This window comes from Clytia hemisphaerica, unplaced genomic scaffold (assembly GCF_902728285.1).
Source record: "Clytia hemisphaerica strain Z4C2 unplaced genomic scaffold, Clytia hemisphaerica genome assembly, whole genome shotgun sequence".
Classification (NCBI taxonomy): domain Eukaryota; kingdom Metazoa; phylum Cnidaria; class Hydrozoa; order Leptothecata; family Clytiidae; genus Clytia; species Clytia hemisphaerica.
This window is the reverse complement of record NW_027103803.1, coordinates 59979-74025: the sequence shown is the minus strand read 5'-3', so window position 1 is coordinate 74025 and position 14047 is coordinate 59979. Positions and strand designations below refer to the sequence as shown.

General features: G+C 36.0%; 1 protein-coding gene across 4 annotated transcripts in view; it reads right to left on the bottom strand.

Moving 5' to 3' along the window:
* LOC136806335 (uncharacterized) overlaps positions 1 to 6470 on the bottom strand; it is a 73324-nt gene extending 66854 nt beyond the window's left edge. Inside the window, exons 1-3 of one of the 4 annotated variants that reach the window (XM_067062895.1) lie at positions 5747 to 6464; positions 5571 to 5615; positions 3759 to 3862 (exon numbers count right to left, since the gene is read on the bottom strand). The gene's annotated coding sequence lies outside the window, so the exon portion shown is untranslated. Of the gene's footprint in view, positions 1 to 1074; positions 1149 to 3758; positions 3863 to 3960; positions 4075 to 5570 lie in introns of those variants that run through there. The other 3 variants (XM_067062897.1, XM_067062896.1, XM_067062898.1) reach the window with 3 other exon arrangements.
* Positions 6471 to 14047: the final 7577 nt, after the last annotated feature.

The window sequence follows — 14047 nt, the reverse complement described above, 5'->3', positions numbered from 1 at the left end:
AAAGGAATAAAAAAACAAGTTTTTGCTTATATCAGCGTAATATAGCAATAGGCAGACACTGTCCTAATATGAAACATGTGTCTGATATGAAACGGGAATACTTTGAATACTTCATAATGAAATTGGCTAAAAAATGAAGTGTTAATATCATCATCATGGAATTTGGCATCGGAACCTGAAGATTTAAAAGAAATGCTTCAGGCAGGTCTTAATGTTTTATTTAGGTTAAATTTCGTTCCTAATCCAAGAATACCGTGAGAGAATATTCTAAGATGATATTTCCCAAAATTTTAAGAATATCCATGATGGAATGAAAAATTGAAAAATGAAATTTCTAGGCAAGTCTAGATTTAGCTTCACCATTTCCATCAGTATCAAAACTTATTTAACCCAAGTTTATTTGGTAACAGAGAAAAAAGTCACCAAAATGTTTTTTGGGTGTTTTTACACCCCTTCTTTTTAATCTAAAAATGGATCCTAATTGTATCATGTATGGCTCCGACGCGTTCAAATCTTTTCAAGATTGTTTAAATGATCTACAAACCTACGCTAGCTATCTTGTAAGCAAAAAGGAACTGGAAAGGTCTTATCAATCAGATAGTTGCGAAACGACTAATTGAACTAAGCTCAGCAATTGAAAAGAAAATCAACCAAGGGAAAACTACCTATAGAAAAATACGCCTTCGGGATATCCCCTTCCCCGAACTACACATACAGGATTACCGTATAATACCTAAGACAGTGGCGTTCTTGCAGATAAGCTTTTATGAAGTGGCGCCTAAGAGCAAATTGCGCCAAAAGTGATTTTTTACAGAGTCCTATTCTTTAAAAATCGTACATTACGTGCCTTAAAGCTGTGCCCCAAGATCAGTTTCACTGAAATAACTTCAAAATAATTTCCTCACTCGTTTCGTTCATAATAAAGGCGGCGTCATATTCGAACCGAAGAAGGGGCGATTTGGAAAAAATGACATTGAAAGGTTTTCCTAGAACGCCACTGACCTAAGATCATAATGTGACCCTTTAACCAAACATTTATAATACGCTAAGTACCTTCAAATCTTAGTAAAATACCTTCAAATCAAACCAAGCCAAGTCTCTACTCAATGTCTCTGCAAATTACACAATTGGCTTGGTTTGATATGAAGTGAGCGTAAAATAACACCACCAAAAAAATCCAAGAAGCATCATAAAGAGAATTATACAGTTGAGAAGGAAAGTAAAAAAAGAAGGGGGGTTCACTTTTCTTACATCATACATATATAAAGATATCAATTTTAAAATTCCAAATACGATATATAAGTTAATTTTTTTTCTCTACTACTTTTTATTACGTTGTTGTCAACCCCCGTTATTATGTAATATGATAATAATATCTTGTTTTGATCACTATAAAAACTTCTATTGTCTGAAAGAACGTCTGGATTTAACGCATGATTTATCATAGCCTGTACCTGATCCTTCTTAACGCTTTTCCATAAAAACCAGTACATGATGGTTATTTTTCTTGGTTTTCTGACTACTGTAAACTTGATCCGTAAATTTATTCTTAATTGTTAATTTGGGTCTTATAAAAAGAAGTATAAGAGTATTTTCTAAAAATCAGAGGTATATTTTTACTTTTTTTTTCTTTTAGGATTTGGCTTCTACTTAATAAATTTGAAAATATGATGTCGGATACAGGCTAAAGAATTAAGGAATCAGCCTTGTCAGCTTTTTTTTTCCTGGCAGACATAAATTTGAGTAGGCGTATCAAGAGGACGCCCTATGAAAAGAAATATGTCATTCTCGTCACGAAAAAAACGGGTTAACAAGCCGTAAGAATTAAAGTATTAACCTATCTCATTGTAAAAGATTGAATGGGAAAATTTCTACCTGGTTTTTTGACACTTTTTAATTCTTTAAAGTTAAAATCTTTTTATAAGAACTGAATTGCTAAATTTTTTGAGACAAGGATTTGTTGCTTATCCCCCCGGAAAAAGGACGGGCTGAGGTCCCTACCCTAAAATAAAAATTGACCAAAAACTTTTCCAAAAGATAAAGATTTTAAGTTATAAACCTTATTTTGACAAATTTGGCTTTTTGAAATCTTTCTCGGATGGGAAATGGAGCCACTTATTTCCCATCTAAAACGCATGACCCGCACACAAACGCAAATATTGAAAATAAAATCCATCGCCGGATTTCGAAAAATATGCTGTGAGAAAAACAAAGAAAAAACTGTGTACATATTAAGGTTTCAATTTTCTTGCTTGAGAAAGATTTAAAGTTCCTATCTAGCCTTTCGGGATTCAAACTCGATGGTCATGTGATACGCCGAAAAGATCCTACCACTCAACTACTCTTATTCTGGGAACCACGAAAAACCATCATAGAAGACATTGAATTGAATAGAGACGGACGAGTTAAAACGAGTGCTACAGGGAAGATATAGATGGCGAACAATCAAAACAGTTTCAAAATTGTAACTACGCCGCTAAAACAACGTACAGAACCGAGTCCCCGTAGCATTTCAGACAATAGCGAGTTTATGTATTAGAGATAAATCGAAGGGGACAGTATAAAGCAAAATTGACATGTCTCCAAAATCACCGTCCACTTTGCTCGACGACCGTAAAAACACCAAAATACTGTCTGTTTAGGTGAGCAAAGGCGATATAGAGCCGTACATCAACTATCGACTTTGTTTTGTATCATTTCTCTTACCGTCGCCCTCGATATCCTCCGATGCATAAAGTCGGTAATGTTCGTATGTAACGGTTCCGTTTCGCTCCGAAACGAAATGAAGCCATTCTGAAGTGACGTAAAACATGAATTTATCCAATAGAATGGCTTCATTTTGTTTCGGAGCAAAACGGAGCCGTAGCGTGTGAACGTGATCTTAAATTGCAATCAAACAAAATTGAATTATTCTTATAAAAGCAGTACATAAGAAAAACTGAGATTTGAGTGATGTCAAAACATCAAATCACACACAAGAATTTCTTTTTGGAATTCTTAATACGACACACATTATAAAGAAAGGGTTTCCTGACAATTATGTAAACACCCACGCCCGCAGACATATAATCATTTATTTTATCGCATATTGAAACACAAGAATCTCTAACTTGCTTCTACTACATACCGCGTTTACCTAAAATAAGCGCTGCGACCACTGACCTTTATATCCCTAGACCAAGCTATACCCACCATCTTTTTTTTTGGAATTGGTAGCCAAGAAGAAGCTATTGCAGTGTCAAAAATCAACGTCTAACGGCGCTACATTATCAAAAGTATTCGAGGAAAAGTAGATCTAGCGCTCTCGATGCATTTTACCGCTATTGTGTATTGAGTAGTGCCACCATTAGGGTTCCAATTTCAAAAAAACTCCGATCAAAGACTTTTGGTTGGCCGGGATTGAGTAACTCGGTCCATGGCTATATAAAGGTCAGTGGCTGCGACGCTCTTTAAATTTTATAGGCTTTGAATGCGGCGCTCTTTAGAAGGCAGCGTTTTTCTACTGATTTCTGATTTTAGGTGTTATCTGGCACTCGGTGTAGAGATTTTCTTCCGACACACTAAAGCTTGGTTGGGAAAACTTTGCACATTTCGTCAGACTAGCCGGGGGCTATAACCCAAGCTCTCGTTTTCTAGGCTTGATATATTTTCAGGCTTATTCGCAACGGCAGTTGAGGTCTTGAAAACATGGCAATCGCTCCTTTAAAACGTTGAAAGGTTGACAGCTTTTACAATAAGATATATCTAAAAGTACTTACAATTCCTGTCCTTGAAAGGTTATGTCCAGTGTCTTGGGAGCTTTCAATAGATGACCTTTTATGTCACCGACGCGATAGATACAACCAACACCAAGAGCAACACACTGAATAAAAAACAGACATCAATAAAAGAAAGAAAAATAGAAGCATGCGCATAGGATTATAAATTCATAGGAAGTAAGAAATAAACGTCGGGTTCTACCTTATGATTATATGAATATTTTACGAATGTCTAATACACAGGATGCTTTTAAGGGTTGAACTAAAATGACATTAGGAGAACGCCTTGAAAACGTTCATAGATCCATTGGTTTAACAAATTGTGTCATTTGTGGAAAACAAATTACGGACTGATCACATGGTATTCTACTCTAGAATTTTATCATCTTTTGTTTTGCTTTTCTTTAGAATACAAAAAAGAAACAGTCAGTCATCATAATTGAAAATTGGGCGTTGAAAAAAAAAACACTTCAGACACCCTAGGACAGATTTGTTTGACAGGGGGGAAATAAGAAAAAAGACAAAAGGAAAGAAAATTAATTCATCAAAGATTTTATGGTTTTAAAACATCCTGCCAATGCGTGGTTATTTTCTTTTCTTTTTGAACAGTACTAGGAAAATTTCTCTCTAAGGGTAATTCACTGTTAAGTATAAAAAGAGGGGGCTGAAAAGGGTATAACCAATTACTGTGACAAGAGGTTTATTTTCTTTTTCATGAAAAAATAACCCATGTTGTTACAAAACTGCCTATTTTTTTCCTCGCTTTTTTTAATTGACTGCGTCTGGGCACTGTTTATTTCCTCTCGATTTTATCCACTCGTTTTTTTTTACATAATCGTGTGTTTTCTTTAGCAAATGGGAAATATAGGGGAGGAGTTGACATGATATGGCCATCAGAATTTTAAATCTACAGAGTGGACTGAAGCAGTGTCTGAACTTCATTTCAATTCTAAGGCTAGTTTGCTCACTTTTTCAGTATCTTCTCAGTATCTTCACAAAGGCGAAATTTGCATAATTAGAATGGCCACCTACTTGTGAACTTAAAAAAAATATTGTTAGAAAACAAACCTTGAATAATAAACAAACCGAAACAAGGTAAACTAAATATTCTTTTAAAAATCCATTACCTTTCCTTTGAAAATCTATCCATCACGTATTACTTACCCCACCCTCACCCCTCCGTTTTGAAAAGAGGGTTCACAATTTTGCTAAATAGAATTTTCGATTTTCTTTTCAAAGCATTTTTAAAGCCAACTGCCCTGTATCGTACATGTTAAAGAGAATTAACATTTGTATTATTTGGCTAATAGTCATGGTACCTTTCGTATTTTCAGATAAACTCTCATTAAAAATATATCATTGATCTTGATGCCTATGACGTTCAATTTAACGATCATTCCAAATAAATCAGGAAGTTAAAAAAAGTTGATACTGAGAGTTGAATCAGCCTTGATCAGCAAGGCACGCTAATACGCACGTACCTCGATCAAGGAACGGCTTTTCAATACGTATTTGACTTGAGGCTAGGCTTCTTCTTATCCTTCAACAAAATTTTTCTTATGGATAGGAAATAATATCTATAGATGTATTCAAATCAGACTAATTTTTGGGCTGCAGTTTACAAAATAGATTTAAGAAATGTTGATCGACGGACGGAAAGCGCTGAGCGTCCCTTGAAGGAGGTACGTGCATATAATGTAGTGCCCTACTGCCGACACTAAAGGCGTTTTCAATTTTACTTTTTTTATATTTTTCCTTGTACACAATGGAATAGGTCATCAGCAAATAAAATGAAAAGTTATCCAGACATACCTTTTTTTTGCATCATATGGTCCATATACTGGATCCAGAAGGGATCTAAAAACAAGAGAAAGAAAGAAAGATAACTCGAAGAATAAAAAAAAACAATAATAAAAAACAATAATAAAAAACAGGAACAAGAGATTTTAAATCTCAAGAATGGCAAAAAAGGTATTAAAAAGTACTACCTGTCCACAGAAGGATTGGCCACAAAAAATGAAAATCTGCAAAGTACAAAAATTGGCAATATGGCGGTATGGGATCTCTGTTACAAGAAAAGAGAAAAGGAATCAAGAGTGGGTTGACCAGGTCTCCATTGTATCTTTGTTCCAATACCACCACAGATGCTTCCATCTAGATCTTTCGTCTTTGGGAAATCATGCAACCATCAGTGAAAAGAAAGTCTTATGCTGCAGCTTGTATTGTAAATGAGAAGCAAGGCCAGCTCTTTGGAAGGACTCAGTTTTATTGATCGAAAGACGCTTAAGCCCTTAAGCAGGCAGTAAAACACAAAGTTCTGTCCTTCATTTTTTCAAGCTTTTAACAAACTAACCGTCCTCATTTTTAAAATCAACACACTCAAAGTAAAATGACCGAAAAAATGACCGAACCTTTACACGCGCAAAAAAAATTAAAATATTAAATTTGGGTGGGGAAATGTTAAAAACTAAATCTTATGCAAAGACTAGTAATTAAGAAGATATAATCAGAAAATCAGAGATGTCACGAGTCAACCATTTATGACTCTGAATCATTCCAAGACACATCTAAACCAACCAAACAAAAAAGCCATTATCAACCATTGATCAAATCCAATCTCTGTAATGCAGCAATGCAAACACATTCTTCTACCATCTCACCATTTTTATTGTAATAAAATGATAAAATTTTGTTATTGTAATTAACTTAACTGAAAGTATAAAATAGAAATGAAGATTTCTAGAATGTCGTGAGCACTTTATCATATATTCAATCAGGGGGGGGTCGGTAGTAAAATCTCAGACATAATGACGTTTACTACGGTGGTGGTGTGACAAAAAATCGAAAAAAATTTTTACTACCTAGGGTAGTTAAATACTAAAATAGGTGGTATCTATGTGTTAAATGTTGAAAAAATTTTACTACCTGGGTAGTTAAAACTGGTAAAATTAGCAAATTTTAGCTATTTTTGTAATTCTTTTAATTTTTTGGATGACTTTTCTGAAAAAATCTGAAAATTTTTAAAAGTTGAAAAAATTTTCTGTTGGAAAGTTGTTTGCTGCAAACAAAAAATTCTCGAGATTTTTTGTCAATATAAAAAAAACTTTTATTCTAAGGACAAAACATTAATTTTTGCACAAAGTGAAAAATGTGTCACAGAAATAATCATTTTTTAGCTTTTTTTGTAAAATCAGTCCGAAAAGCAACCAAAAAATAGGTGGTCTTTATGACAAATTGTCCCAAAAACTTTTACTACCAGGGTAGTAAAATACCTCTTCCAAAAGTCTGGTTGGTGGTATGTAAAAATTCGTAAAAATCCTTTTACTACTCATATATGTCTGAGATTTTACTACCGACCCCCCCCCTGATTCAATCATAATAGACATCATAGTCTAATATTGACATAAAGAAAAATCAAGAAAAACAGTCGACATCAGAAAAATACAATTTCAAAAAACGGTGACTGATGGTAACAAAACTATTGAGAAAAAAAAATACTTACTTACATAGTTTCTACCCCCCCCCAACATTTAGGGGGGGTCAAAAGGGGGTGTTAAAAGTATGACTTTCCTAAGGGGGCGTTGTCAGTTAAGGAGGGTCTTCCTTGAATTATGCGAAATTTCAATTTTTTCATTTATACTGATTTTCTAGCCACGGGTGTTAAATTTTAAATGAATTTCCTAACGGGGGGGGGTTAGCACTTAAGTGGGGGTTAGCACTTAAGGGGGGTCCTCTTACCTAAGGGGGGGTCTTGACCCCTCTAGAAACTATGACTTACCCAATTTAAAAAAAAGGAAAGCTATGAGACTCTGAACTTTCCTTTTTCTTTTTACTTTGTCTATGCTTTAAAAAATAAAACCAAAAAGAGTTATGATTGTCCTTTATGAAAATATCCTTTACATCAAGGGTTTTAGGTTAAGAGTGAACTTTCTGTCAAGCCAGAAAATTAGATGTTTAATTCATTCTAGCTAATTTTTCATCTCAGGTGAGACCAAATTAATTATTGTTCTACAGGTGCAACCGACCCTGTTTTTTTTTCGAAAAAATTATAATATTGTATTGAATTTGCAAAGCTGGAGGATGGACTTGATCTTTAACTGAAAAAGTGTAAATTCATCCCAGATCTTAAATGAACTAGAAATATCATAATGGAAATAACATGAAAGCTGCGCATTGATAAAACGAAAATTGTCTACTGCTTCAAAGCGTTATAAAGTTTTTAGATCCTGACCTTCCAACCTTAGATTTTAAGAAATCTATTTTTATCATACTGACCGACCTGGACCGACCGACCTGGACCGACCGAATTGGACCGACCGAATTGGACCGACCGACCTGGACCGACCGACCTGGACCGATAAAAATTAGATAAATGAGGCTTAAAAATTCAAGTCTTTCCAATGCAAATTGAAATCTTTCTGGGGCACCATGCAATTCTTAGAAAATTCTAGCAAATTAAATATCAAAGATGTAAAAAAGGCTACATGATGCTAGAATTAAGTTGAAATTGGTTTGATATTCTACGTTTGACGTTTGATATTCGTTTGATATTCTCAAATTTGGTTTTTGAAGTTCCTGTGATTACTTTTGGAATTGGAAGCTATCAGAAGTCAATAGAGTTTATTCTCAAGGGTTTCTGTGCCAAAATTTCATCGCTCTCTGTCGCAGTGCGTTCCGATCTGACCCTTGGCACACCGGCCGGGACCCCCAGGGGCTGTTCGCGGTTGTACCCAAAGGAGGTCATTTTTTTCCCAATTTTGACCAATTTTCAAGCCTTTTCGTCTTTCCAAGCCTTTTAAAGGCTTCGGATGACTGATGGAGGGTGCTGACTTTGAGGGAAAGCAAGGCAGAGGGTATCCGAAGCGGTCCGAAGGGCTGTGGTAGGCTGTGGGGGGGGGGCTGTAGAGGCCTCTGTTGAGGAGGTCATTTTTGGCAATTTTTGCCGGCTTTTGACAACACTTTGAGGAACTTTGAAGGACCCCCAACGGTGCAGACGTGTACCCTCACATTCCCCTGACCAGTGGGTACCAATCGGACCCCCCGGGACCTCGATTAAAGAATTTAATCGAACTTTTGTCGTTCGATTGAGTTCGACAAAGTTCGATTAGTTCGGTAACCGAACTGTTCGATTAATTACGTCTGGACTGCAACAGAGAGCGGTGAAATTTGGCACAAACACCTTTGAGAATAAACTCTATTGACTTCCAATAGTTTCCAATTCCAAAGATGACCGCTCTCTCCCACAAGACCCCAATTAGAGGTCGTCGTCCAAACGTAGAGGTCATCGTCCAACGGTAGATGTCGTCGTCCAACCGTAGAGGCTGTCGTTCAACCGTAGAGGTCGTCGTACAACCGTAAGAGGTCATCGTTCAACCATAGATGTCGTCGTCCAACCGTATAGACGTTCCCGACGTTCCCGACTTCCCCGATTTTCCGGATTTGTTGTTTATTGTCCATTACTCTTAATTTTTCAGTATTATTCAGTAACAAATTAATCTTGGATTTCTCCATCAAAAGATTCTCTATGCCGTGTTGCATTTCTTTTTTAAATTTTATTTAGTAATTAGCGTAAAATTACCCTGGACGACTTCTTTCTGCAATAAAGGAAGATCAAAAAGGTAACTCGAAAACTTTAGCACAAAAAAACAAAACCGAGTTAGCTAACTGGAAAAAAGATTTTGTGAAAAAGAAAACCGAGATAGCTACACTTGAAAAACTTTTTGAGAAAACAAAGTTAAAGGGAATGACGCATGGTATATTTATGAAATGCTGATCTAGCATTGGCACAAACATCCATACGGAGGAGTATTTAGGAGTGCTGGATCATAACAAAAACCAAAAGTGACTTTATTCCAAAAAATATATTCAAAAAAGTGAATATAATTTACTATAATGTTCAACAACAACACAAAAAGACTTACATAAAACTGAAAGAAAAAAATAATGTCTTTTTCTTTTGAATGAAATCGAGTGTTTCTATTTTTAAATGAAGACATTCTATTGTGAATATATACTTCTTTGCAATCTTTTTGTTTACATTTTGTCTTCATTCACTTTCGTTTACTGTTGAAAACATAACAAAGTTTTAGCTATACTCTTAAACCGCGCATAACTGTCGGTTAGGCCAATCAGCTTTCGGGCTGACATCAGCATGTATTTCAGAGTATACCATGGAAGTGCCACCAAATCCGACCCCTACTATAAGTATAGCGCTATTGCCTTTAATTCTAACTCGAAAAAGATTTTTTCAAAGTAAAAAATCGAGTTGGAGTCAAATGACGTCATAATTTGCACTTTTATGACGTCATAATATAGCTAACTCGAAAATTCCTAACTCGATGATTCCAGGCCTCTCCTACAATCTCTATAAACGATTTTACTGATTACGACTGGTTAGATGACAACGAATGGATCTACGGTTGAACGACGGCCTCTACCGTAGAGTCGTCTAATCTCGACATACGTCTTGCAATCTCGACATAGCTGTAGGCTGGTCTTCGAAATAAAAAATCAAACATAAACAAATACATACCAAAGTTATCAATCAATCACTAAAATGTACTCTCTCTCTGATACAGATTGTTAATATAATATGAGAAATGTGAAGTGTTATTACTTATATTTGAAAAGAAAACTTTAACGATGTAGTAATCGCTAAAAACTAATTAGCATACTTTCAACGAAGATGTCCAAATCACAACAACATAACATTTTGCACGCGAGGAATTTTTTAGTAGACATTTTTACCGTGAACCGAAAATAATAAAAAGAACCCGGTTTCCTTTTGAATTTAATGTGACCGCCATACTGGCAATCACGGCGTGCGGCCTGTTAGCGCCTAGAGCGTGTGTTTTTATATATAAGGAAGGGGAAACCAGGCTAAGCGCGAGAATTATTTTTATGACGTGACTTGAAGCGTAATAAAGTTGTAAAATTTTAATGATGGACACGAGAAAGTTACGAGGAAGTTTGCATGCGTTTCGTGTGTTGTGTAAAACTGCTTATAATTTGGCTGTTTTTTTAATTGAAAGGATTGCAATGTTTACTGAACTTCTAGTTTGATGGATGAACTTGTTCGATAAGAATGATACCAAGAATTTCATTCAAGGTTTGTTTTGATTATTTTACAGATCCGGTGTCGAGATTGCAAGACGTATGTCGAGATTAGACGACTCTACGGTACGGTTGTACGACAGCCTCTACGGTTGTACGACGACCTCTACGGTTGAATGATGACCTCTACGGTTGAACGACGACCTCTACGGTTGGACGGCGACCTCTACGGTTGGACGACGACCTCTATGATATGATTATATGCTAGACGGAAATTTCGTCATCTTCCAGACCTTCGTTTATTTTCCAGACCTTAATGTTATAAATCAAAGACCAGATCTTAAAATGTTGAATTTTACACTACGACCCACTACGACCTCTATAGACCTTTTCGCCTTTGCGTCCGCCATATTGAATTGTATGCAAAAATTATGGTTGCCGAATTGCCGTGGTGAAATTCCCTTAGAAAGTATGCAAAACATATGCAAAAAGAAAGTATTAAATAAAAACTTATATGCATAATTGGCATTATATTAAAGTGTAATCTTGTAGAAGAAAGATTAAATTTGCTTCTTTTGAAAACTAAAAACAATTATATTCACTCATCTCTTAGAACAAGCACTTCAAAAAACCATAACATTAGACATAAACTCAAACTGAAAAATCACCCGCGAAGGTAAAAAACAATCCTTATTCGGCTGACGGCAAATTATTCTCCTGGGAATAGAGCCGCCAAATGATCAAATCAAAACATTGATGAAGTGTGACGTCATAATTACTGCTTTCAGTTTGCGTGTTTTGAAAGTTTGATGTGTGTACTCCGTCTTCGTGGAATTTTTTAATGGCATGAAAACAGAATATGCAATGTCTTTAAGAACAAATTCCTAAAAGGCTTTTGTTGTTCTGTAAATATTTCCTTTTGGATTAAGAAATTCCATCTTTTATTGTTCTAATGATTATAATATTTATATATAAGATGCTTTGTTGTCTTTTTAATCTTTGTGTAAACTTGCATATGTTTTGCATACTTTCTAAGGGAATTTCACCACGGCAATTCGGCAACCATAATTTTTGCATACAATTCAATATGGCGGACGCAAAGGCGAAAAGGTCTATTATAGTCTGTAATAGATGACGACATCGATGATTTCTACGGCGACCTCTATGAATTGAACGACGGCCTCCGTGCTTCGGATTTTTTACCCCGGACCCCCCTGATATTTATGTGAGGCAAAGTTGACGGCTATGCAAACCAAACTTGGACCTGGGCTGGCCCATATTTCAAAAAATGCAATGAATAGAAAAAAGTTGCTAAAAAGTATGTCAATTTATCTTAACAATTTTGTAAACAATGTCACAACCACAGAGCGCTGACTTTCATGACTTGTTTTCACTCCTTTGGTTTTCGTAATAAAAAGAAAGTCGTTGTTGTGAACACAACTTTAAACATGCTTAAAATGGTTAAAATCGGATGACATACTTCCACTAACTGAAAAGTGCTTGGAGTTTTGTCTGATAACTGAACGTTGAATGTGAAACAACAAATAAATGAAATACCAGTTAAAAAAGGCAAGAAATAGACAAAACCACGAGGATACAAGAGCATGAACCCCAAGAAAAGACACAAAGATCAGAGATGGAGGAGCAGAAATTTATGTGCAAGTCTTGCCGCCATATTTGAATGTTATTACTGGGCTTTCACTTTCGTTTTTTATTTCCGTAGGCCTTACCATCCGCACCGTCGGTCCGCATATCCGCATTCTTCACCCAGAAGCAGCCGGCGAAGGGATTTTTTAGAGAATATGTGTTCTTTATCTTCTAAGAGACCAAATGTCTGAAATGTTATGACCTTTCAATTTTTCATACAAATGATGTGTTCTGATTTCTAGGAAACTTTTATCGCACTATTTGTCTCCCTCCTAAACTTATTTATGGTTAGATGTGTTCTAAAATCTAGGAAAAACAGTTCGCCAAGACAAACCAAAGACAAACTTGTAAGATATTTGTTTATCTCCCCGAAACGAAAGATGTGTTCTAAAAATTTCCAGGGTTACTAGGCAACAAGATTACACCAATTTTTGCTTGATTATACCCCTGTCTCCTTAAAAGATGTGTTCTGAAGCTTTCTAGGGTTACCTAGACAACAAGAACCCGTTAGATGACCTTGATTATACCCCTGTCTCGTCAGAACACATCATCATTTCTAGACATTTCTAACTAATTAATTTTCGAAGATCTGATCAGAGCAGATCAAAATTTCTAGCTGAAATATGCTCTCAGAACACATCGGAAAAAAAAGATCACCTCGCCGGTTGCTTTCGAATTTCCTCCGGCGGTGGTCCAAACTCTTTGATTTATAAATGTTTTTGATGGGGATTGTACTGTCAGCGCTCAAAGTTGTATCATACTTTCATCCACTACGACTACATCACATTTACAAGCTGTGCAAGAGGTCTATCGTGTCAGAAAATCTGCGGAAATTTCACCACAATCCCACCACACCACCATCACACGGATGAAAATACAAAATTGCAAAAATATTACCGTGCTTACACCCCATATCAATCCAAATGCTCCCATAAATAACAATCAAAATCGCCAAAATCACAAAAACGTGGCTATTACTGCAGAAATATCCGATTTTGGCGATTTTGGCGCTCCAGTGCTTTTAATTCTTGATCTTAGCCAGGGGGCTTTTATTTTGGATTGATATGCTATAGGTACACACAAAAGAGCCAAACCAAGGACACTTTAACGCAATGAAGTATAAGCCCGAAGGGCTAGAATCGAATCTCCTTGGTAGGACGAAAGCATCCACCGAAGGAGGACTTCAAAATATCTGTTCTGAAGGCACGTTCCAGCTGGATATGGCGGTCTGTTCTTACCGAACTAAAGAAAAAAGTCTGCTGGAAAAAAGTGGTCTGTTCTACTGAAGATTGGGACCAGCTGGAAAAATATGGTCTGTTCTACTGAAGATTGGGACAAGCTGGAAAAATATGATCTGTTCTACTGAAGATTGGGACCAGCTGGAAAAATATGATCTGTTCTTATGAAAAAATAGTCTGATATCTTATATTTATAAATAACGTGTCTAAGAATTTCCTATCTGTTCTGAGGGAATTTAAAAAAAGTCCTGAATGTGGTTGCCTGGAGTGGCAGCTGAAAATTCTCCATCTGTTCTACAAAACATCTGGAAATTGTGGATCTGTTCGAACTGTTAGCTGGAAATTAAGTTT